The sequence below is a fragment of the Schistocerca cancellata genome, chromosome 4 (genome assembly GCF_023864275.1).
Source record: "Schistocerca cancellata isolate TAMUIC-IGC-003103 chromosome 4, iqSchCanc2.1, whole genome shotgun sequence".
NCBI lineage: Eukaryota > Metazoa > Arthropoda > Insecta > Orthoptera > Acrididae > Schistocerca > Schistocerca cancellata.
Window position 1 is genome coordinate 930450844 of NC_064629.1, and position 23981 is coordinate 930474824.

Consider the following 23981-nt stretch of genomic DNA (forward strand, 5'->3'; position numbering starts at 1 on the left):
AATTCTTGCGGATTGTGACTAAATATCAACAGACACTGTGTTCAAACATTGCATAAGATGCATTTTTGGTCAACTATGAGCAATCACAGCACCTACAGCACAGCTTCTGGTCTTGCATTACCCTACCACAGATTTTGTCAATGATTTCCTTTGTAGTGACCACAACTGGACAGATGGAGCACGCTTCGTCTTCAGTGCTTGTCCGACCACATCTGAATTTATTGATCTGAAAGTAAATGGTCTTCAATGATGGTGCACAGTCCACATGAACTTCATCTACCTCTGTCTTTGTGTGCCAGTCCAACCCTTCAAATGGAAACATCTAGTAACAGCAAAAACTGTTTCCTTCATTTTCAATCACAGTTGACACACAGACCAAATCAGACGGCTGTCAACAATGAACTGTATGCTGTACATTGTTTAAATTCTTTATATGATCTTTTGAATAATCACACTTACCAACTATGAAGGCTCAACAAAAATATTCCCTTCTTACATGGAAATTTACCAGACTTATCAAACCACCTTGTACCTTCACAGCAAAACTATTCCCCGTACTGGACATGGTTTCCAATCTTAAGGTAAAATGCTTATTTGTGGAGATTTACACAACACGTTGAAACCAGATGGGTCCTGCAACATTGTTGTTGTTGTTGTTGTTGTGGTACTCAGTCCTGAGACTGGTTTGATGCAGCTCTCCATGCTACCCTATCCTGTGCAAGCCTCTTCATCTCCCAGTACCTACTGCAACCTACATCCTTCTGAATCTGCTTAGTGTATTCATCTATTCGTCTCCCTCTATGATTTTTACCCTCCAATACTAAATTGGTGATGCCTTGATGCCTCAGAACATGTTCTACCAACCAATCCCTTCTTCTAGTCAAGTTGTGCCACAAACTTCTCTTCTCCCCAATCCTATTCAATACCTCCTCATTAGTTATGTGATCTACCCATCTAATCTTCAGCATTCTTCAGTAGCACCACATTTCAAAAGCTTCTATTCTCTTCTTGTCCAAACCATTTATGGTCCATGTTTCACTTCCATACATGGCTACACTCCATACAAATACTTTCAGAATCGACTTCCTGACACTTAAATCTATACTCGATGTTAACAAATTTCTCTTCTTCAGAAACGCTTTCCTTGCTATTGCCAGTCTACATTTTATATCCTCTCTACTTCGACCATCATCAGTTATTTTGCTTCCCAAATAGCAAAACTCCTTTACTACTTTAAGTGTGTCATTTCCTAATCTAATTCCCTCAGCATCACCAGATTTAATTCGACGACATTGCATTATCCTCGTTTTGCTTTTGTTGATGTTCATCTTATATCCTCCTTTCAAGACATGTGCATTTCGTTCAACTGCTCTTCCAAGTCCTTTGCCGTCTCTGATAGAATTACAATGTCATCGGCGAACCTCAAAGTTTTTATTTCTTCTTCATGGATTTTAATACCTACTCCGAATTTTTCTTTTGGTTCCTTCACTGCTTGCTCAATGTACAGATTGAATAAAATCGGGGATAGGCTACAGCCCTGTCTCACTCCCTTCCCAACCACCGCTTCCCTTTCATGCCCCTCGATTCTTATAACTGCCATCTGCTTTCTGTACAAATTGTAAATAGCCTTTCACTCCCTGTATGCATTATCAAAAGCTTTCTTTAAGTCTACAAAGCACTCAGAGTCATTAAAGCATAAAATAAAAGCAACTGGGTGACGAATAGGATAAGGAAATCCTCCCAACCCTTAAGCACCTCAGCAGCATAAAAAACAGTGATAAGGAATTCTTCCCAGCCCTCAAGCACCTCATCAGCATAAAAAACAACCGAAATGATCCTGCATTTCAAAAATACTACCAAACATGTAAAACATACACAGAAAAGTTTTGCTAGCAACATAAAGGTCGCTAATTGATAACTTTATAGAAATGGCAGAAAACAAAATAAAGGCAGCCTGGAATATCACCAAACAGGAAAAAAATAGAAAAAATGACTAAACAGGTAAACATACAATTTCAGCACATGACCCCAAAAACTAGCATGCTTCGCAAATCGATACTTTAGCAACATAGCTACCAAACTACAACACAAATTTGACAAAATACAGCCTGTAGAACACTGAAATATGTTCCAAACATAGTGATACTGCGACCTACCACAGCAGAAGAACTGAACAAAGTTGTGTGGAACCTAAAAAATAAAACCTCAGTAGGTATTGATAAAGTGCATGTGTGCTTGCTAAAAGATTGCATAGATATCAAAGACGTTTTACATGAATCATTCACCACAGGTTGCTTCCCAGAGACACTAAAGCATGCAAGTGTCCTGCCTCTACATAAGAAAGGCGGCCCTGAAAAGATAGAAAACTATATGCTTATCTCTTTGTTGTCATTGTTTTCAAAAGTAATACAATCAACAATAAAAATTAGGCTCATGAGGTACCTAACAAAGTACAATCTTCTGTGTAAAGGACAGTTTGTTTTCAGGCCTGGCACAAGCACACCATCAGCTACAGCTCATTTTACAAATGTACCGGAAGCACTAAACAAAGGAGATCGTATAGATTAGATCAAATTCAGTTTTCGTTCCATAGACCCAAAAAATGAGATGATTCTCGTGGGTGTGGAACATGTCAAAGTATGGCATAAAAAAATTTGAATATAATACTTACTACCCTGATCATTTGCCAAGAGATAGTCGAAAATAAGTTAATACAATGCAGTAAACTGGGGCAGCTAATATTTACAGAATTAACACTCTGTCAGAACGTAACACTGTTATCCACTATTAATAAATTTATCGTACGCAAAATACTAATCTTGACTGTTGTGACCAAGTGTTGTCACAACTTAAATCTAACATTTTTACTTAAGCTGACTTAACAGTCTCTGTTACGATATTCATCTATGGAGTATGACGAGTTGCTTATCAAAAAGTCTTTCAAACTCTGTTTAAAGCGTACTTTATCTGAAACCAAGTTTTTAATAGTTGCTGGCAATTTATTAAAAATGTGTGTTCCTGAATATTGGACCCTTTTTGGACCAAGGTAAGTGATTTTAGGCCTTTATGTAGATTCTTCTTATTCCTAGTAGTGATACTGTGTACTGAGCTATTGGCTGGAAGTAGAGATGTATTACTTTAAACAAATTTCATTAAGGAATAAATATACTGAGAAGCAGTGGTTAGAATACAAAGTTCCTTTAACAGGTTTCTGCAAGATGTTCTTGAATTTACACCACAAATGATTCTTATCACACGCCTTTGCACCCTAAACACTATTGCTCAGTTTGACGAGTTGCCCCAGAATATGATCCCATATGACATAATAGAATGAAAGCAAGCAAAGTATGCAATTTTTTTTTGTATTTATATCTCCTACATCTGACATATTTCTCACAGCAAATACAGACTTGTTTAGGCACTTAAGCAATTCTGTGGTATGCCCTTCCCAACTGAATTTATAATCAAGTTGTAATCCCAGAAATTTAAACTGTCAACTTCTTCGACCTGCATGTCTTCATATGTTATACTCACGCTGGAAGGAAATCTCTTACAGGTTCTCAACTGCATATAGTGGGTCTTCTCAAAGTTTAATGACAAAGAATTAGCTTTAAACCACTTATTAATGTCAGTGAAAATTTCGCTTGCTACTTATTGCAGTGTTTGTATCATCTGCAAACAAAACAAACTTAGCATCTGGCAATGTAACAGATGAGAGGTCATTAATATACACACAAGAAAAAGCAATGGACCCAAAATGGAACACATCATGAAATTAATTCCCAGTCAGATGAAGACAGACTGCTTACTGCACAGGTATTTCGCAACGACACCCTTTGTTTCCTGTTAGATAGATAAGACTCAAACCATTTCGCAGCATTGCCGGTGACACCATAATACTTTAATTTACTTAGGAGAATGCTGTGGTTCACACAGTCAAAGGCTTTTGACAGGTCACAGAAAGTGCCAGTAGCCTGTAATTTATTATCTAATGAATTAAGTATATTCCCACTGTAGGTGTAAACAGCTTTCTCTATATCAGAACCCTTCAGAAATCATAACTGTGACTTGGACAATATATCATTTGCAGTCATATGCTTAAGGAGACACTAACACAACCTTTTCAAATATTTTTGAGAAAGCCAGCAAAAGTGAAATTGGTCGTTAGTTTGATGGTATCTCTTTAGCCTTTATACCAGGTATCTTCGACTTCAGCAAAGCCTCTGATACACTAGACCACACAATTCTGTTAAATAAACTGGACACTACAGGTATCAGGAGGAAAGAAATAAATGGTTTCATTTGTACCTGAAAAACAAAGTGCAACGGGTAGAGATCTCTCAAACAAACTCCAATCATATCATAAAACACCTCACTAACCCAGAATACATTAATATTTGAGCCCCCCCCCCCCCCCCCCATGAAATGTGCTTGGCCTAATACTCTTCTTGATATATATCAATGATTTTCCCCAGAGTGTCAAACATGGTGAAACATTACTGGTTGCCGATTACAGTAACATTCTTATCGGTGATACACTACCATGTAGGTAGACAACAAATTCACATAAAAAAGTATTGGTTACTGCATAAGCAGAAAACCCAAAAGTAACTAAAAGTGAAAGATGAGCTCAAAGAATGTGTATCAAATAGAAAATTTCTAGGAATTCATGTTGACGCACAATTAAGTTGACTGAGAATAATACTGTCATTGGGAAGCTAATAGCTTCAATGTGCTTTGCACTTAGAACAATAAATTCAGCGTATAGTAGCTCGTGCACAAGAACAACATATTTTGGATATGTTCAGTCTCTAATTTCTTATGGGATAATATTCTGGGGAAGAAATGAGCAGAATATAAAAACAATCTTTAAGCTACAAAAAAGGTTTATACAAATCATGACAGAAAGTAGCAAGAAAATTCAACGTGAGTTGTTTAAATCTAAGGGTATCTTGACTGTTCTGTGTGAATTTTGCAAACAGAGAAATCTATCAGTACTGACAGAACAGGTCTTTACATGAACATTGAACTAGATTCAGCCACCACTTACCTCTTAGCATGTATCTTTGTATTGTAAATATTTGTGTGTTGATAGCATCCATACAATTTATATTATCAACAGATGGATAAATAAATAATTTGCTATGAAAATTAGAAATTTGAATAACAAGTTTATAATGACAATATTCTCCTCAATCACGTTACTGTTTGAAACGCGTGTTTAAATAAGTTCAATGACTTCACTCCTTTACACAAAGCAGACTTACCAAAGCCACACAAAAGTGATAATTACAGACACTGTTATGCACATAGTATTACTTCATGCATTATTTATTCCATGATAAACTCACACAATTTTTTATGCAGCAATCAGCGGTATTTGCTTTCTGATTTCTTTCCCTTATATCCTTCCTTCACATCTGCTGTCTGCGAAGATTCTGAAGAAATACTGGCAGCACTACTGATGGTGCTCACAGTACCAGGTTCTGAAATATGAGAAATGGACACTACTGTTGAGATTTCTGAACTAAAAATGACGAGTGTGTGTGTCAGAGAGAGAGAGAGAGAGAGAGAGAGAGAGAGAGAGGGAGGACGGAAGGGGGAGGGGGGGGGGGGGTGGGGAGGTTAAAGCATAGGAAAGACAAGTGCCAGTTGCTGAATGTTGTTAAGAATTAAAGACATAAATCCAACTTTTTTTAATTCACTGAAGGCAGTTTCTTGGTTTAATTAGGAATGAGCCAATTATTTTCAGATTATTAAATAGCCACTCAACAAGTGATTAGATAAACAGTGTGGGAGGCAGACAAGTGTATCGCAACAAAAATTAAAACAGACACTTTAAATTTCTATTTATCTGTTTGCTAAAAGTGGAGCACTCAAATGGCTTGCTCTGCAAATTCTGTGGCTTTACGTATACTCCAAAAACATTGATTACTTGAAACTCTGAAGTATCCTCCCTCCCCAACTACAAGTACAGGTAAACTAAAAACGAGATATAAATACCTGAAAATCATAACTTTCAGCTAGAAGGCTGGAAAAATAGCAGATATACCTCTGAGAAGAAGCACTGGAACAAAAACTTTTTATCTACACACAATACAACAGCAACAATATTCCCGCAAATCAGGCAAGAAATCATTGCTATTATTCAGGAGAGGAAGAATCAGGCAAGGATTGGGAGAGGTCCTCAAAGAGCTCGTATCTTGTATATGCTTACTGTAATTTGGAAGCTTTCTCAATAAAAGCTAGGTAAGACATGTTCATTTGCCCACTGCAGTGGCAAGTTATCAATGGTACGCGGTAAATAAGTTACGAAATTAATTACTAATACTATGAGTAGTCAACAGCACACATACAGCTTTGGGATGATCTCTATCACAAATTCAGCATTACTAAAGGCAACATTATATATAACTGAATGTACTGTAGATCACATAAATGGGAGAAATGCTCTAAAAGACTTGATTGTATCAACCAGTCACAAGTAAATTTTCTATGCTTCAATTAAAATAATCCCGATACGTATTTATGAGATTCACATGTTAGGAGCATTGCTGTCACCCAATCACAAATCTTTCTCAGACTCACGCTCACTGTATTGGCTTTTCAGCTGGGAAATGTGTAGCCATGACATGCAAGGTGACCAGGCTAACAATTTTACTGCTTTGTACTTAACAGGGTTGTCAACTGAAACATATTGATTGGCAGTACAGATGTTATAGGACAATGGTTTCCATATTAAGCAGAAAACACAAGAAACACAGGCTGCTGTTCTACCTCCCAAGCAACATATTTTCATGACTACCTCCACTGAAAAGTAACTTCCTACTTCACTTTTCACAGCTATGATTTAAAACTGTACGGTCAGTAGTCTGTATGCCAAACTTGCACATTACTCAACACTCATCTTTTAGGCTGGAGGAATAACAGTGTGTGGCCACTGGGCTCAGGAGAGGGGGGGGGGGGTTGTTGTCTTTTTTATAGTTAGAGAGAAAACAGATGAAGGTCTTAGTCAAGAAATACTGCAAAAAATAGACCAGGATGGTTCAAACATGAACTACTATACAGAGGGCAGTCCAATGACAATGGAGCAAACGTTTGCTGTAAAGTACAAAGGTGTCCAGTTAAGAATACATGAAAAGAAAGAACTGGTCTATTTTATAACAAATGTTGCTCACACTTAGTAGGAGCACACACAGCCGATGCATCTGTTGATGCTCAAACATTTTTTGGAGCTATCCATCATTTATACCTATTCTTTGTGGCTTCAATTTCGAGAAGCGAGACATTAAAAAAGCATGTACCCATAACATTAAAATTGCACGACATGTGGAAGTTATCTGCAATGTACAGGTGGTTGAAGTTTTTTACATGCATTTTAATAAAGTTATAAAGGCTCCTGAAGAAGTTGAATCTTATAACTTGTCAAAAAAAAGAAACAAACACTGAGGTAAAATCAGTTTTAAGGAATAAGAGGAAAAATTCACTGTTTTATCTTGTTGTTCCAGTACAATATCTATCATCTCACCCCCCTTCTGCAAAGAGAAGACCTTAGATTGCTAAAGCTGCTCAAAATAGTCAAGGCCTTTAGAGCTTTTTCAAAACTTCTAGGGATTCCTGTACTTCTGAACCTATTTCTGAGGCCACAGTATTAGTAGAAAATAATGAGATTTTAATGGAATTCTCGGAGAAAACAGTTAGCGGAAAGAAAAAAATGGCCAATAAGCTGTTTGAGGACAAAGTATTTGAACATTCACAGGAAAATTTGTTCAGTATGTCCCGGTTAGAAATAACTGACATAGTGATAATGCAGCCAAGTACCAGGCTTAAGACACCGGAGAAAATTAGTAACTTTGCTTTTTGTGTGGTGTGAACTGGCAGTTCCTACATAGAAGATCATAACCAGGAGAATTCATTTTTGAAATTGGAAGTTTCGAGCAGCATGCACTGGCAATAGATAAAGACAGTCAAGATACCACTGCATCATCCACATTAAGTTTAATTTATAAAAGTAAATTGGCAGGGAAAAGGGGATCCCAATCTTACTACAGCCTTAAAAATATTCCTTGCCATCCCCATCTGTTTCCTCTGGAGAAAAAAGTTTCAGCACAAGGTTTGAGTATAATCTCCATACAGCACCAACTAGCTAAAAATTTTTAAGGTGGGGGGGGGGGGGGGGGGGCGGATGAAACAAGGAGAGAGGAAATTTAAAATTGCCCTCCCTCCCCACTGCCCCAAAGTCCTAGTTCTGGCCCTTACTGGGATAAAGGGGAATATTTGATTCTGGTTGTCAGCTTTGACCAGTGACATAGGATGAACATTGTAAACAGCTACAATGTGGTATCACTGTTTTTTTTTCCAAATGGGCTTAGTTACAGACAAGTCTGTCATACACCAGGTTTTGTGCTTCCACACTTATTGTCTTGGCAAATTTAGAACCAAACTGAAAATACACACCAAAAGCTCTGAGGTCACAGCAGCCACTAATGTAACGCCACTGTTCAAAGCCGCCAACCAGTATCAAACAAGCCTCTTGACCCAATCACTGTAGTGTGAATATTAACTCAAGCTTGTACACATTTCTTAAGAAAAGGTCTGTGAACAGTAAAAGCCTCTGGTACCCACACAGCAACTTTACTACTATGCAGTGCTATGAATTGAATCTTTTAAGATTTCTGTGCTTTTCTCTCTCAAGACAACCTTGTCAGGAAGGAAGGACCGACCCACAAGCCCAAGCATGATAGGCACCAATCATAATACCTTACTTGTTCATCTTAACACAAATTGCCAAATTCGTGATACTTTCTAACCATCTCAAGAGATGTGACGAATACTCCTACTCCTAACTCAAGCATATTTGCAAATTGTAAAATACAGCTACCGTTAGTAATGTTTTTTAAGTACAGCACAGTGGCAGTTTTAAATGATATTTTCCATTAGTGTGCTGTGACATTCAAAACATTAACTTTGACTCTACATTTACACTGCGTAGAAGGCTTCCAGACTCAGCTTATTACTTTATTGAGCAAGAAGTCAAATCCTCTTATTATTCTCATTTTTCTGTACAACCATGAAATAAAGAACTTTACCTTTTTGACAATCATGGTGCAAGGCATAAGAACAGCCTTGCAATAATATTTAGGAAGATTCTGAATGAGATTAAATACTGAAAGAATCATGAGCAGGCTAAAAATTCACATGACAATTCTGATAACACAGAAAACCACTAGGAAAAAATGATTCAGAACCATCAAAACTAAGCATTTAATTGCAAGCATGTGATGATGATGATGATGATGATGATGATGATGAAGTCCCATACTCCTTGACAGAACGTACGAGACCAGCACCGCTGTACTAGGTTCAAATGGCTCTGGGCACTATGGGACTTAACATGTTAGGTCATCAGCCCCTAGAACTTAGAACTACTTAAACCTGACTAACCTAAGGACATCACACACATCCATGCCCGAGGCAGGATTCGAACCTGTGACCGTAGCGGTCCCGGACTGCAGCGCCCAGAACCGCACGGCCACCGCGGCCAGCTCGCTGTACTAAGCAAGGTCCTAGCGGATGTGGTTTGCCATTGCCTTCTTCTGACCATAATGGGGATGAATGATGATGATAACACAACACCCAGTTATCTTGAGGCAGGTGAAAATCCCTTACCCCGCTGGGAATCAAACCCGGGACCCCGTGCTTGGGAAGCGAGAATGATACCGCGAGACCATGAGCTGCAGACTGCAAGCATGTACTAGTAACAAATATTTGTTACTTTTTAGGGAGATGAAGCTGTGCAACATTCATGCCTACTGAAGTCTAAGGAAGTGATTTCAAATATTTCAGCATTGCCAGAATGAGATTTTCACTCTGCAGCGGAGTGTGCACTGATACGAAACTTCCTGGCAGATAAAAACTGTGTGCCCGACCGAGACTCGAACTCGGGACCTTTGCCTTTCGCGGGCAAGTGCTCTACCATCTGAGCTACGAGACAAGATACTGGCAGAAGTAAAGCTGTGAGGAACGGGCGTGAGTCATGCTTCGGTAGCTCAGATGGTAGAGCACTTGCCCGCGAAAGGCAAAGGTCCCGAGTTCGAGTCTCGGTCAGGCACACAGTTTTAATCTGCCAGGAAGTTTCATTTCAGCATTGGCTTGAGGATTCCCTACTGGAAAATTTAATGTTATCGATGATACATTATAACAGTCAAACTTTGCAACTAAATTTTCTCTAGAAAACGTGACATTACTGACTGGCTAAAATGGAAAAATATTTGGATTCTAGACAACATGGGTAAATTGTTGGGTTTTGTGAATATGGAAATGGAGTTCTAAGGCTGCCACTACATCTATACTCTGCAAACCACTGAAGTGCACGACTGAGGGTATGCCACACTGCGCCATTTATTAGGGTGTCTTCCTGTTCCATTTATGTATGGAGTGCAGCAAGAATGCTTGTTTGAATGCCTCTGTTTGTGCCATAATTATTCTAGTCTTGTCCTCACGATCCCTATGCGAGTCATTCAAAGGGGTTTGTATACTCCTAGTCGTCATTTAAGGCTGATTCTTGAAACTTCATTAGCAGACGTTTCTTGGGATAGTTTATGCCTCTCAGTTCACTTTCTTCAGAATCTCTGTGACACTCTCCCATGGCTCAAAATAACCTCTGACCATCTGTGCCGCCCTTCTTTGTATAGGTTCAATATCCCCTTCTAGTCCTATTTGGTACAGATGGCACACACTTGAGAAATATTCGAGAATGAGTCAGATGACTGATTTGTAATCAATTTTCTTTTTAGATGGAGAGTACTTCCCCAGTATTCTTCCAATAAACAGAAGTCCACCATCTGCTTTACCCATGACTGGGTCTATGTAACTATTCCATTTCATACCCCTACAAAGTATTGCACTCGGATATTTGTGTAAGTTGGCTGCTTCCAAGAGTGGCTCATTGATACTATAGTCATAATATATTTTTCATCTTGTGAAGTTAACAATTTCACTTTTTGAACATTTAAAGCAAGTTGTCAATCTTTGCACCACTCTGAAATCTTATCCAGATCTCACTGAATATTTCTGCAGCTTTTTTCATACATTACTTCATTGTAGTTAACTGCACAATCTGCAAAAAGCCTGGGATTACTATTAATATCATCTGCAAGGTCATTAATATAAAACATGGACAACAAGAGCACCAACACACTTCCCTGGGGCACACCTGATGTTACTTCTGCGTCTGACGATGACTCTCCATCCAGCACAACATGCTGCATCCTTCCTACCAAAAGGTCCCCAATCCAGTCACAAATTTCATTTGATACCACACTATTGTACTTTTGACAACGAGCACAGGTATGGTACAGAGTCAAATGCTTTTTGGAAATAAAAAATACTGCATCTATCTGACTGCCTTGGCAACGGCCTTGCCGCAGAGGATACACCGGTTCCCGTCAGATCACCGAAGTTAAGCGCTGTCAGGCGTGGCCAGCACTTGGATGGGTGACCATCCTGGCTGCCATGCGCTGTTGCCATTTTTCGGGGTGCACTCAGCCTCGTGATGCTAATTGAGGAGCTACTCGACCGAATAGTAGCGGCTCTGATGAAAGAAAACCATCATAACGACCGGGAGAGCGGTGTGCTGACCACACGCACCTCCTATCCGCATCCTCACCTGAGGATGACACGGCGGTCGGATGGTCCCGATGGGCCACTTGAGGTCTGAAGACAGAGTGCTATCTGACTGCCTTAATCCACAGCTCTCAGTATGTTAAGTATTAGCCAAGTTTCAAATAATCTACGTTTTCAGAATCCATGCTGTTTGAGAAGCCTCATTACGTTTGAGCTTGGAATATGTTCCAAGACTCTACAACAAATCTATGTCAAGGATATTGGACAGTAGTTTTGTGGATCACATCTACTACCCTTCTTGTAGATTGGTGTGACACGTGCTTTCGTCCAAGAACTGGTCACGGTTTTTTGTTCGAGGAATGTACGACAGATTAAAGTTAGAAGAGGTACTAACTCAGCTACAAATTCAATAGAGACCCTGACAGGGATTCCATCGTGCCCTGAAGCTTTGTTCAACTTTAACAATTTCAGCTGTTTTTCAACACCACTGACACTAATACTTATTTCACTGATCTTTACAGTGGTACAAGGAATAAATCATGACAGTTCTCTTAGGTTTTCCTTTGTGAATGAATATTTGAAAACAAAGTTAGGCATTTCACTTTTTGCTCCCTCAGCTTCAGTTCCAGTATCATTCGGTAGGGACTGGACACTAACTTTGGTGCCACAATAGCCTTTACATCCAACCAGAATTTCTTTGGCTGTTGTGAAAGATAATGTGACAATATTCTGCTATAGTAGTCACTGAAGGTTTCAAGCATTGTTCTCTTGACAGCTAAACCCGTTTCACTCATCTATTTTCGATGCAGACATCCTCAAAGAGGTCAGGTCTATTTGCTGCCATTCGATCCAAGATATTTCCATCATGAGTGGGTTCTGAACTATCCGTTCTAGGCAGTTTTCAGAACAGCATTTAGAAATGCGTCACAGGATGTCTTATCACACCCACCACTGCAAAACTGTAATTTTTCCTATTGAGTGTGAAACTTGTGTACAATCAAACTGAGGTTATCTCTAAAATTTTCAGTTACATTGGGAGATGAGTCTGGTGGGTGACAGAAGGATCTAATTACTGTTTTATACCCACACCCTAGATCACTGTCATTTTAGTAACATAGAGCACATCTAACATGTAAGAATTGTGCTTCACAGAATGAAAAATGGTACGTTGACAGAATGGCTGGGTCAACTCAGCCTACCAATACTGGACCTCAACTTTGTTCCATAATGTAATGGTGATGTAGTGTGCGACATCACAATTTGCAAACAAAAAGAGAACAGAAAACTGATAATATTTCTCTAGCATCTACATCTTCAGAATGTAGGCTGTGGTGACAGACTGATCTGTAGCACAGCCTAAGGTCTGGATTAGGCTGTAAGATGGCCATTTGACAGAGTTTGTGTAGTGGTATTTTACACTTCAGTTAACCCATATGATGGCAAGGGGCACCATAAACGTAGCTTTGCCAGTTAAATGGCATAATACAACACACCACAGACATCACAATGTGACTATAGGCTGTTTTTTTTTATTTTAACCACAATCACAATATTATCAATAGTGAAAGTGTTTCAGGAACTGTGAAGAAGAAGAAGTTGCAGCAGCAGTAGTAGTAGTAGTAGTAGTAGTAGTAGCAAACTGTAGCACTTTAACAAAGATTTAGGGCAGGTCATATTGCAGTTCATAAGAAAATTCATATATATAGAGGCATTTTTATCAGAAGAGATTAGTTTGAGAAGGCTAGGACATGTAACTGGACATGACTTTATAGTAGGAACCATTCTGGCTTTTGCATGCACTAATTTAAATAAAACATGGAAACTCTAAATCGGGATGACTCAATTTGGATTAGAGTCTCCATACTTGTTACTAGCAGTACAGTTTTATTCAGTTCATTCCTGCTGTAAGGAGGTGAGGGTGTTTTGTACTATATACTAGGGAGCAGTGAAAGTGGCAGCTGAAGGGAGTAGGTCAGCTCCTCCCATCCCGCATCTTCCCTCCATTTGTAAGCGGCAATTGGACACCTTTGGCCTAGTCCGGCTTAGTCTGTGACTAAGCTCTCACTTCTGCCACTGTGCCATTTCCATCAAGGATACTTTCTATCATGGATACTGCCCAGGCAGCATCTTAAGAAGCAACAGCTACCCAGTGCTTACCTATCATTAACATAATTTATGTGGCTCATGCTGCCATAATAAACAAAATCTTCTGGGCACAGCAGAAAGCAACAACAAGGGCATGTGGTGTTTCACTATGAACTTTACAGAGAATATTTGTAGAAGTACAGGCAATGTAAACCTGTGGTGAAGAAATGAAGTTTAAGTCTTCATGAAAAGATAAGTGGAAGAGCAACTCAACAATTTGGAAGACTTCCAGAAAGAAGTTTTTTTATATTCAAATTCTGTCACTGTGGAAAGTATCCTACAATGCAAAAGGTAGCACGTTTCACACAACATGATCGCTGTCACAAAGGGCCATCATTTGAGTGGTAAAATTCCAAAATCTTTGGGATTTAGGTACAGAAAGTGCAACAATGGAAGACTCATTCTGATGGAGATATCCAACATTGTAGGAAAGAAGAAAATCTCTCTCGATGAGACTTAGCTCAATCAAAAGACAATTGCAGGCTGTAAGAACTGACTGGCAAACTAAACAGACATTGTCATGCAGGATCATCTGAATATGCTTTACCAACAGACCAAAGCTAATATTTGTACCTTGCAAATCCAGCAAGAATATTTCATGAATAAATGAATAGTGTTACTTAAGCAACGCATGTAACAGCAATAAATGTTATGCTTTTTGTTCCTTACCGTCCCGAAAGCTGTGAACTCTGTTCCCTCTCTCAGATCCCTTTCCTCACCTTCCCAACAAATTATCAGTATAAGGCAGAATAGCTGCCAGCATATACCGCTGGTCAGTGTTAGTTCCGGAGGGCAGAGTATTTTCTGCTTTGTACCAACATTTAAAATTAGACACTTAAAAGTCCACTTAATCTAAAACAGGTTTAAAATTTAACCAATCAGCAATAATAATGCATTTGGCAGCAATATACCTTCTAAAAAGCAAGAGAATATATTCACATAGAGGCTGATGTTTCACTACAGTATTTTCGAAAGTATTTTCCTGACACATGCTTCATGGCAATAATAAATTGTTTAAATGAAGTCTGTCTGCTTCTTATCCTAAATTCAATACTACAATGGGCTATCTGCAGGTTGCAGGTACTATTATTCTCAAGTCAGCACCACATAACATACTGAGTGCACATGTGGCAGACAGCATTGCCTGCTGACAGTTTGTTGGGATTGGCTGGACACACACTGGGCAGAGGCTTATGACCTGTCGCAACTGAGGTGTGCAGTGAGAAAACTATGCAGAAAAGGTGGAGTGGGGTGCCTTCTACACCTGCCCCTCCAGCCGCCACTTTCACTGCTCCCTAGCATACTTCATTTTTCACCTTCAAATATGTTATTACCATTTACATATTTCTATCACTTACGCTGCAGCAATCACCAATACATGGAACTTGTTGTACGTATCAGTTTCACTTTTTTGTTTTTAACAGCAACAGCATAACTGCCAGCTGCAAGAATATCTGGCATTCTGCATGTCAGCCAGCAATAACACTGCCTTGTCAAAAAACATTTCATTGTAAACATTGTCACGGATTATGAACTAAGGATATTAAACTTGGAGCGTTGAATCGAGATATAAAACTAGATGAAAGAACATTGGTGCTGGTGAGTGTTCTCCAAATTCCCCCAAACAGATAATTTGCTAACTGTTCTAGTGATTGGTTTATGATAGTGTGGTAAAATAATAGCCACCTTTTAAACGTATTTTGGAATGTGATTCTCGAGTTTCTCCCGGCGTATTTGATAATCAAAATATCCACGGGTGTACTGCCGGTCTACAGTGTCCGACACTGTAGACCGGCAGTACACCCGTGGATATTTTGAGTATTTTGGAATGCTTTGTTTATTTTGACAGTTACCTGTCAGTTTCAACAGCAAGAGATTATCAGCTACAGGTACCATCTTCCTCAACAATTCTTAAATTATGCGATACTTCCGTACATAATTCCACTGTCCTCCGTACATTCATGAACATACTGATTGAACAGACCAATTGTACTTCCTCAAGGTACTCCTCTTACTACCTTCTTTGCAGCAAAGATATACCTTGGTGTGAATATCTAAGGCAATATAACACGAAAAAAGTTATTGCAGGAGAGGCATAAGCCAGTTTTGTTCCAAAAATGGTTCAAATGGCTCTGAGCACTATGGGACTTAACATCTATGGTCATCAGTCCCCTAGAACTTAGAACTACTTAAACCTAACTAACCTAAGGACAGCACACAACACCCAGCCATCACGAGGCAGAGAAAATCCCTGACCCCGCTGGGAATCGAACCCGGGCGTGGGAAGCGAGAACGCTACCACACGACCACGAGATGCGGGCCAGTTTTGTTCCCTGGAGGATTTTGGGGAGGTGGGTCTAACCACAGAATGTTACCTAGGAATTTGTACAAGCACATTTCATTTCACAGATGTTCATAGGAACACACGTAATGTCAATAATGAGCTAATTACAGATGAAACAAGACTGTAATGGTCACATGGAAATTTGACTTCTCTGAAATGAGAGTTCAATGCCGTCACATCGCCAAGCAGGTGAACAACAAAAACCAATGGGGGAGATTACAAGGAAATAATTATTTTGCGAACTAGACTTCAGAAAAAAATTTCACACATGGTTCTGGAACTACATTATCTATCTTCTCACCACACCTAATAAAGTGCACATATGAACAATATGGAAAAGGAAATAATACACTACTTTCAACATTATGGCCTACAAATTATGAAAGCAATTTAGGTAATAAATGGAGTATGTAGTAAATGACAAAGTAGCTGTTCACAGAAAAAGCATGGAGAAAAAAAAATTTGTAAAAAGTGACTTAACAATCAAAGAAATGTAAAGATAAGTTTTGCATAATGTAGAGTTTTTAAAGCTGGCAGTGATTACAGCAAGGTTTCCTTTCTTTTTCTCCTTTACTTAGGTATTCTGTAGTATGTAATACCGTAAGTAATATTGTTCACATTATTTTTGTAAACCTTACTTTCTTCTTGGTAGTTATATTTGCTCTTGAAAATCCAGCACTCCCGACATTTTCTTCCTGTTATCTACACTTATTAAAACTGTATTTTCGGTACCTGATCACCCAATTATGCTTATTCATGGCTTTCCCTAATCGCTGGAGCAAAGGTAGGTGATTTCTTTGAAAAGACTATTTCCACAGACATGTAGTGTGTGACTGGCGACAGACATTTTTCTTTATGAACTATAATTTTCTCTACATCTCTATTCAACTGCATTTTTTGTAATGCAGCTCATGATTTGTCTCATTATTGTTAAAATGGTCCATGGACAAACATTTTCTATTCAGAAATGTGAATATAATGAGCCTGCAAATATGGCTACATGCTGAACATTTTGAAGTTTAGTTCTTTTTTTAAGAAATATGCAGATGTAATTATTATCCACAAACTTTTACACAACAGAAATTCTTGTACAGATTAGGAGTAATTGTCATGGAGAAACTTTTTCAGTTTGTTAAAGAATTTTACTTTGCTGTCTCTCAGACATTTTGTATCACTGGATGAGTGAACTTGTGTTGAATCATTCTGCACCACTTTCTGTGCTAATGACAACCTTAATGTGGAGTAATGAATGTCAATTTTCCTTCTGGAATGGTTATTACAGACATCATTGTTCTTATGAACTGCAGAGGGTTATTTACAACAAACTTAATGAGAGAATATATATACTGTGAAATAGCAGAGGCCCTAGTCCTTGAACAAATGTCTACAAGATGAATGTGGGTGAGCAACACACATTAATGCACCATGTTTTTGAGCAACAAAGACAGTCTTCCTCAAAGATGAGTTATCCGAGAACATTATTCCCTATGGCATTAGTGAATGAAAATATGCAAAATATGACAACTTAGTGATTTCTCTCTCCCAAGATTTGCAATACACTTGTGGGTGAGACTGTTTGCAGAAAACCAGTCCATGACACTTTTAAGAATGTTGCTTACCATTTCTTCTGTTTCTGTAGATGTGCTTGGATTGACTACAATATTAGTCTCACCTGAAGAAAAAAATTTTGCTTCTTGTGTATCAGAAGAATGTTTACATATATGAGGAACAATTGTGGACCTATTGTGAAACCCCTTATGTGATTTCTCCCCAGCCAGAATTACATAATAAGACTATGTTGGTTAAAAACAAGTATCTGCATTCTTTTGGTTGTATATGACATCACACATTGGTTGGGCATATCATGAAGCCCATGAAACTTCCATAGAAAACAACAACCAGCACTATTTTATTTTTTAATGCTTGTAAAATTTGGAGAGTGAACATGCGAATGGCATTCTCAGTAGAGCAACTCTTCTGAAACGTTAAGTGTGATTTACTGAGGATATTATTGTTGCTAAGATGAGATACTAGTATAGAATAATCACCTTCTCAAAGATTCTGGAAATTGATGTCAGCAGTGAAATAGGTCAGTAGTTAACATCTCGTATCTTTCTTAAAGAGGGGTTAAACAATGCCATATTTCAGTCTGGATAAATGCGTCAAGTTACTGATGCATCACATATCCCAGATAAGACGGTTTATTACATGGTAACAAATTTATATCCCCCCCCCATGAACCATGGACCTTGCCGTTGGTGGGGAGGCTTGCGTGCCTCAGCGATACAGATAGCTGTACCGTAGGTACAACCACAAGGAAGGGGTATCTGTTGAGAGACCAGACAAACATGTGGTTCCTGAAGAGGGGCAGCAGCCTTTTCAGTAGTTGCAGGGGCAACAGTCTGGATGATTGACTGATCTGGCCTTGTAACAATAACCAAAACGGCCTTGCTGTGCTGGTACTGCGAACGGCTGAAAGCAAGGGGAAACTACGGCCGTAATTTTTCCCGAGGGCATGCAGCTTTACTGTATGATTAAATGATGATGGCGTCTTCTTGGGTAAAATATTCTGGAGGAAAATAGTCCCCCATTCGGATCTCCGGGCGGGGACTACTCAAGAGGATGTCGTTATCAGGAGAAAGAAAACTGGCGTTCTACGGATCGGAGCGTGGAATGTCAGATCCCTTAATCGGGCAGGTGGGTTAGAAAATTTAAAAAGGGAAATGGATAGGTTAAAGTTAGATATAGTGGGAATTAGAGAAGTTCGGTGGCAGGAGGAACAAGACTTCTGGTCAGGTGACTACAGGGTTATAAACACAAAGTCGAATAGGGGTAATGCAGGAGTAGGTTAATAATGAATAGGAAAATAGGAATGCGGGTAAGCTACTACAAACAGCATAGTGAACGCATTATTGTGGCCAAGATAGATATGAAGCCCACACCTACTACAGTAGTACAAGTTTATATGCCAACTAGCTCTGCAGATGACGAAGAAATTGAAGAAATGTATGATGAAATAAAAGAAATTATTCAGATAGTGAAGGGAGACGAAAATTTAAGTTATGGGTGACTGGAATTAGAGTGTAGGAAAAGGGAGAGAAGGAAACGTAGTAGGTGAATATGGATTGGGGCTAAGAAATGAAAGAGGAAGCCGCCTGGTAGAATTTTGCACAGAGCACAACTTAATCATAGCTAACACTTAGTTTAAGAATCATGATGGAAGGTTGTATACATGGAAGAACCCTGGAGATACTAAAAGGTATCAGATAGATTATATAATGCTAAGACAAGAGATTTAGGAACCAGGTTTTAAATTGTAAGACATTTCCAGGGGCAGATGTGGACTCTGACCACAATCTATTGGTTATGACCTGTAGATTAAAACTGAAGAAACTGCAAAAAGGTGGAAATTTAAGGAGATGGGACCTGGATAAACTGAAAGAACCAGAGGTTGTAGAGAGTTTCAGGGAGAGCATAAAGGAACAATTGACAGGAATGGGGGAAAGAAATACAGTAGAAGAAGAATGGGTAGCTTTGAGGGATGAAGTAGTGAAGGCAGCAGAGGATCAAGAAGGTAAAAAGACGAGGGCTAGTAGAAATCCTTGGGTAACAGAAGAAATATTGAATTTAATTGATGAAAGGAGAAAATATAAAAATGCAGTAAATGAAGCAGGCAAAAAGGAATACAAATGTCTCAAAAATGAGATCGACAGGAAGTGCAGAATGGCTAAGCAGGGATGGCTAGAGGACAAATGTAAGGATGTAGAGGCTTATCTCACTAGGGGTAAGATAGATACTGCCTACAGGAAAATTAAAGAGACCTTTGGAGATAAGAGAACCACTTGTATGAACATCAAGAGCTCAGATGGAAACCCAGTTCTAAGCAAAGAAGGGAAAGCAGAAAGGTGGAAGCAGTATATAGAGGGTCTATACAAGGGCGATGTACTTGAGGACAATATTATGGAAATGGAAGAGGATGTAGATGAAGATGAAATGGGAGATACGATACTGCGTGAAGAGTTTGACAGTGCACTGAAAGACCTGAGTCGAAACAAGGCCCCCGGAGTAGACAACATTCCAGTAGAACTACTGACGGCCTTGGGAGAGCCAGTCCTGACAAAACTCTACCATCTGGTGAGCAAGATGTATGAAACAGGCGAGATACCCTCAGACTTCAAGAAGAATATAATCATTCCAATCCCAAAGAAAGCAGGTGTTGACAGATGTGAAAATTACCGAACAATCAGTTTAATAAGCCACAGCTGCAAAATACTAACACGAATTCTTTACAGACGAATGGAAAAACTAGTAGAAGCAGACCTCGGGGAAGATCAGTTTGGATTCCGTAGAAATACTGGAACACGTGAGGCAATACTGACCTTATGACTCATCTACGAAGAAAGATTAAGGAAAGGCAAACCTACGTTTCTAGCATTTGTAGACTTAGAGAAAGCTTTTGACAATGTTGACTGGAATACTCTCTTTCAAATTCTAAAGGTGGCAGGGGTAAAATACAGGGAGCGAAAGGCTATTTACAATTTGTACAGAAAGCAGATGGCAGTTATAAGAGTCGAGGGGCACGAGAGGGAAGCAGCGGTTGGGAAGGGAGTGAGACAGGGTTGCAACCTCTCCCCAATGTTATTCAATCTGTATATTGAGCAAGCAGTAAAGGAAACAAAAGAAAAATTTGGAGTAGGTATTAAAATCCATGGAGAAGAAATAAAAACTTTGAGGTTCGCCGATGACATTGTAATTCTGTCAGAGACAGCAAAGGACTTGGAAGAGCAGTTGAACGGAATGGATGGTGTCTTGAAGGGAGGATATAAGATGAACATCAACAAAAGCAAAACGAGGATAATGGAATGTAGTCGAATTAAGTCGGGTGATGCTGAGGGTATTAGATTAGGAAATGAGACACTTAAAGTAGTTTTGCTATTTGGGGAGGAAAATAACTGATGATGGTCGAAGTAGAGGGGACATAAAATGTAGACTGGCAATGGCAAGGAAAGCGTTTCTGAAGAAGAGAAATTTGTTAACATCGAGTATAGATTTAAGTGTCAGGAAGTCATTTCTGAAAGTATTTGTATGGAGTGTAGCCATGTATGGAAGTGAAACATGGACGGTAAATAGTTGGACAAGAAGAGAATAGAAGCTTTTGAAATGTGGTGCTACAGAAGAATGCTGAAGATTGGATGGGTAGATCACATAACTAATGAGGAAGTATTGAATAGGATTGGGGAGAAGAGAAGTTTGTGGCACAACTTGACCAGAAGAAGGGATCGGTTGGTAGGACATGTTCTGAGGCATCAAGGGATCACCAATTTAGTATTGGAAGGCAGTGTGGGGGGTAAAAATCGTAGGGGGAGACCAAGAGATGAATACACTAAGCAGATTCAGAAGGATGTAGGTTGCAGTAGGTACTGGGAGATGAAGAAGCTTGCACAGGATAGAGTAGCATGGAGAGCTGCGTCAAACCAGTCTCAGGACTGAAGACAACAACAACAACAACAAATTTATATTACCCAATTTGAAACACCATCAAAACCAGATGAGAATTTATTTTCAAGATTCATAGAACTGAATTTTACAAGTGTTACTTTTTCCACATATTGCTGCAATTTTTCTCTTGAACTGTGTCTCTCTGGGCTTTCTATTATATTTAAGAAACTTATTAAATATATTTTCTGCCTGTGACGTTATTTATAGCCCTTCCATTCAGTCTAATGGTGATGTCATCCTGTTCTGTGGCTGACGTTGCACGTCTTGTTCCCCTACATTCCACATAGCCTTATGCCTATTGTCGGAATAACCGATTCCTGAATTATGTGCACGTTACTTTTTTTTTTAAATAATCTTTCTTAGTAATTTCGAATAGTTTTTACAGTGTGCAACTACTGCATGTTCTCTACTTGTTCTTGCCAACACATTCATTCCCCTTTTCCTTTCACCTGATACTTTAATCCCCCCTAGTGATCCATTTTTTTAACATGACTGTTTAATGTCCTTTCTGCTTGGCTTATATGAAAAGCCATTTTCAAATGACGATATAAATTTATCATGGAATTGATTTTGTTAACATTTGCTTCAATATATATTTAATCACCGTTCATCTCAATTATTCTGACACCCACTGAAGAGTGTCAGGCACTATGTTATTTATCCCCATCAAAGAAGTTTAGAGATGAAATGACAGTATCTCCCCATATGGAAATAGTAGCCAGAAAACAATCACACTTAAGATATTATTTTGTACTTCAAACAATTTCTTTGTTCAAACTAAACAATGCTGAAAAACTATTTGGTTGTGCACCAATCTATCACTTATAAAATGGGTACAAGCTGTTCAGTACACACAGCACAAAACATGAATTGGGGCTTGTGTACTGCTAATTTAACATAGGGTAGACCAATTTTCTTTTATCTCCCTATGTAGTTTTAGGTTGTGTAGAATGGAAAGTAACAACGTTTGACCCAAGTACTAAGCGCTATTTCTGTGCGAAAACACTTACCATTGTAATTTGTAATCTAGATTTTAAATTGTTCGTCATAAAATAAATTTAATTCGAAAATAATTTCTCCATAATTACTTCGGTATTTATTAATGGGCTATTGACATATTTCATATTACGCGAAAAAACAACTTACGGTAGATACCATTACATGATGACGTGCGATCGATACAAGGCGCAACACAGCATCGTCTGTAAAGTATTGCACATTCATTCAATAGGCTGCATAAAATCGCGAATGAGTTTACCAAAGAATATTACCCGCGCGTTCCTCGTCCGACTCGGGCGCTTCTCCTGCGACTATTACGCCCTGCAAACTGCTAGCACTCGAAATTCCAGCCTGTTGGAATGGAGCATCCTGAAAAACAATGCATATACAACAATTGCAATACACATACGAAATACAAACAACTCAAATACATCACACTACCAGAACAGCTAACGCCGCGCCACTACTGTCAGATACCAGATCATCTCCAGAAACTACGCCCGTCGCCCGGCCAGCTTCCTTCCCACCCTCAATCGATCTGCAAAGCACTTCTACGCACAGACATTCCAACGGTCGTCGGATAACAAGCAATCACTGCCGTCAAGGAGGTTGGTATATAATCACTGTGATGAAACACCCTTACTTCGGGTACACACGCTCAAATCACGCAACTAATGTGCCACCAGAGCTCGTGGCATTCTGTAACGGCATCGTGAGCTACCGTTCACACAAATTCTACGCAGTTGCACACCTTTCAGTATGGTGTCAACTGAAATCATATGACAGGGTACGAGTGTTATATGCAGTTTATGGCATTAGAGCTGTGACAAGAGTTAAATACAACGAAACCGAAACCCAAATATTAGACCTGAAAATAGATTTCACACAGGGATAAATCAGGGGACACAAACACATTTATAACAGAAATAACACTCGGAGACGAAAATGCTGTCTGCAGTGGCAATAACCAGTAGCTGGCAGCAAAATAACATCTGCAGACACGCCACTCTTCCAAGATTTGAGAATGTTATTGTATTCGTTGATATAAGCATTTAGATTACTAATTTTTAGTGTAACAGCTGGCACATCATAGTAGGGAACTATTTCCTGCATGTAACCCACAATTTATATAATGCTTGATCTCACAACTCACGAGGTTTATACTAAAACACACTGAAATCGAATGGATTACAGCAGCAATTACGTCACGATAACTGTGACAGAATACTGGTGCTTGGAAATACTGCCACCAGGGAGCAGTGGGAGAGGAAAGTGGCGCAACGAAGTACAACCAAGTTGAGCTTTTTGTGGCGTGGAAAATGATGCGTCTCCTGAGTTACGCTACTAAAAACTGGGAGTTCACGTATTC

At 39.1% G+C, this 23981-nt stretch overlaps 1 protein-coding gene and 1 pseudogene across 7 annotated transcripts in view; one reads left to right on the top strand and one right to left on the bottom strand.

Moving 5' to 3' along the window:
* Window positions 1–23181, bottom strand: part of LOC126185125 (putative per-hexamer repeat protein 5) — a 95472-nt gene extending 72291 nt beyond the window's left edge. For 3 of the 7 annotated variants that reach the window (XR_007536951.1, XR_007536952.1, XR_007536950.1), the window contains exons 1-3: window positions 23054–23130; window positions 22885–22981; window positions 5352–5486 (exon numbers count right to left, since the gene is read on the bottom strand). The gene's annotated coding sequence lies outside the window, so the exon portion shown is untranslated. Of the gene's footprint in view, window positions 1–5351; window positions 5487–22884; window positions 22982–23053 lie in introns of all 7 variants that reach the window. The other 4 variants (XR_007536949.1, XR_007536948.1, XM_049927948.1 and 1 more) reach the window with 4 other exon arrangements.
* LOC126185668 (5S ribosomal RNA) lies at window positions 11411–11528 on the top strand (annotated as a pseudogene).
* Window positions 23182–23981: the final 800 nt, after the last annotated feature.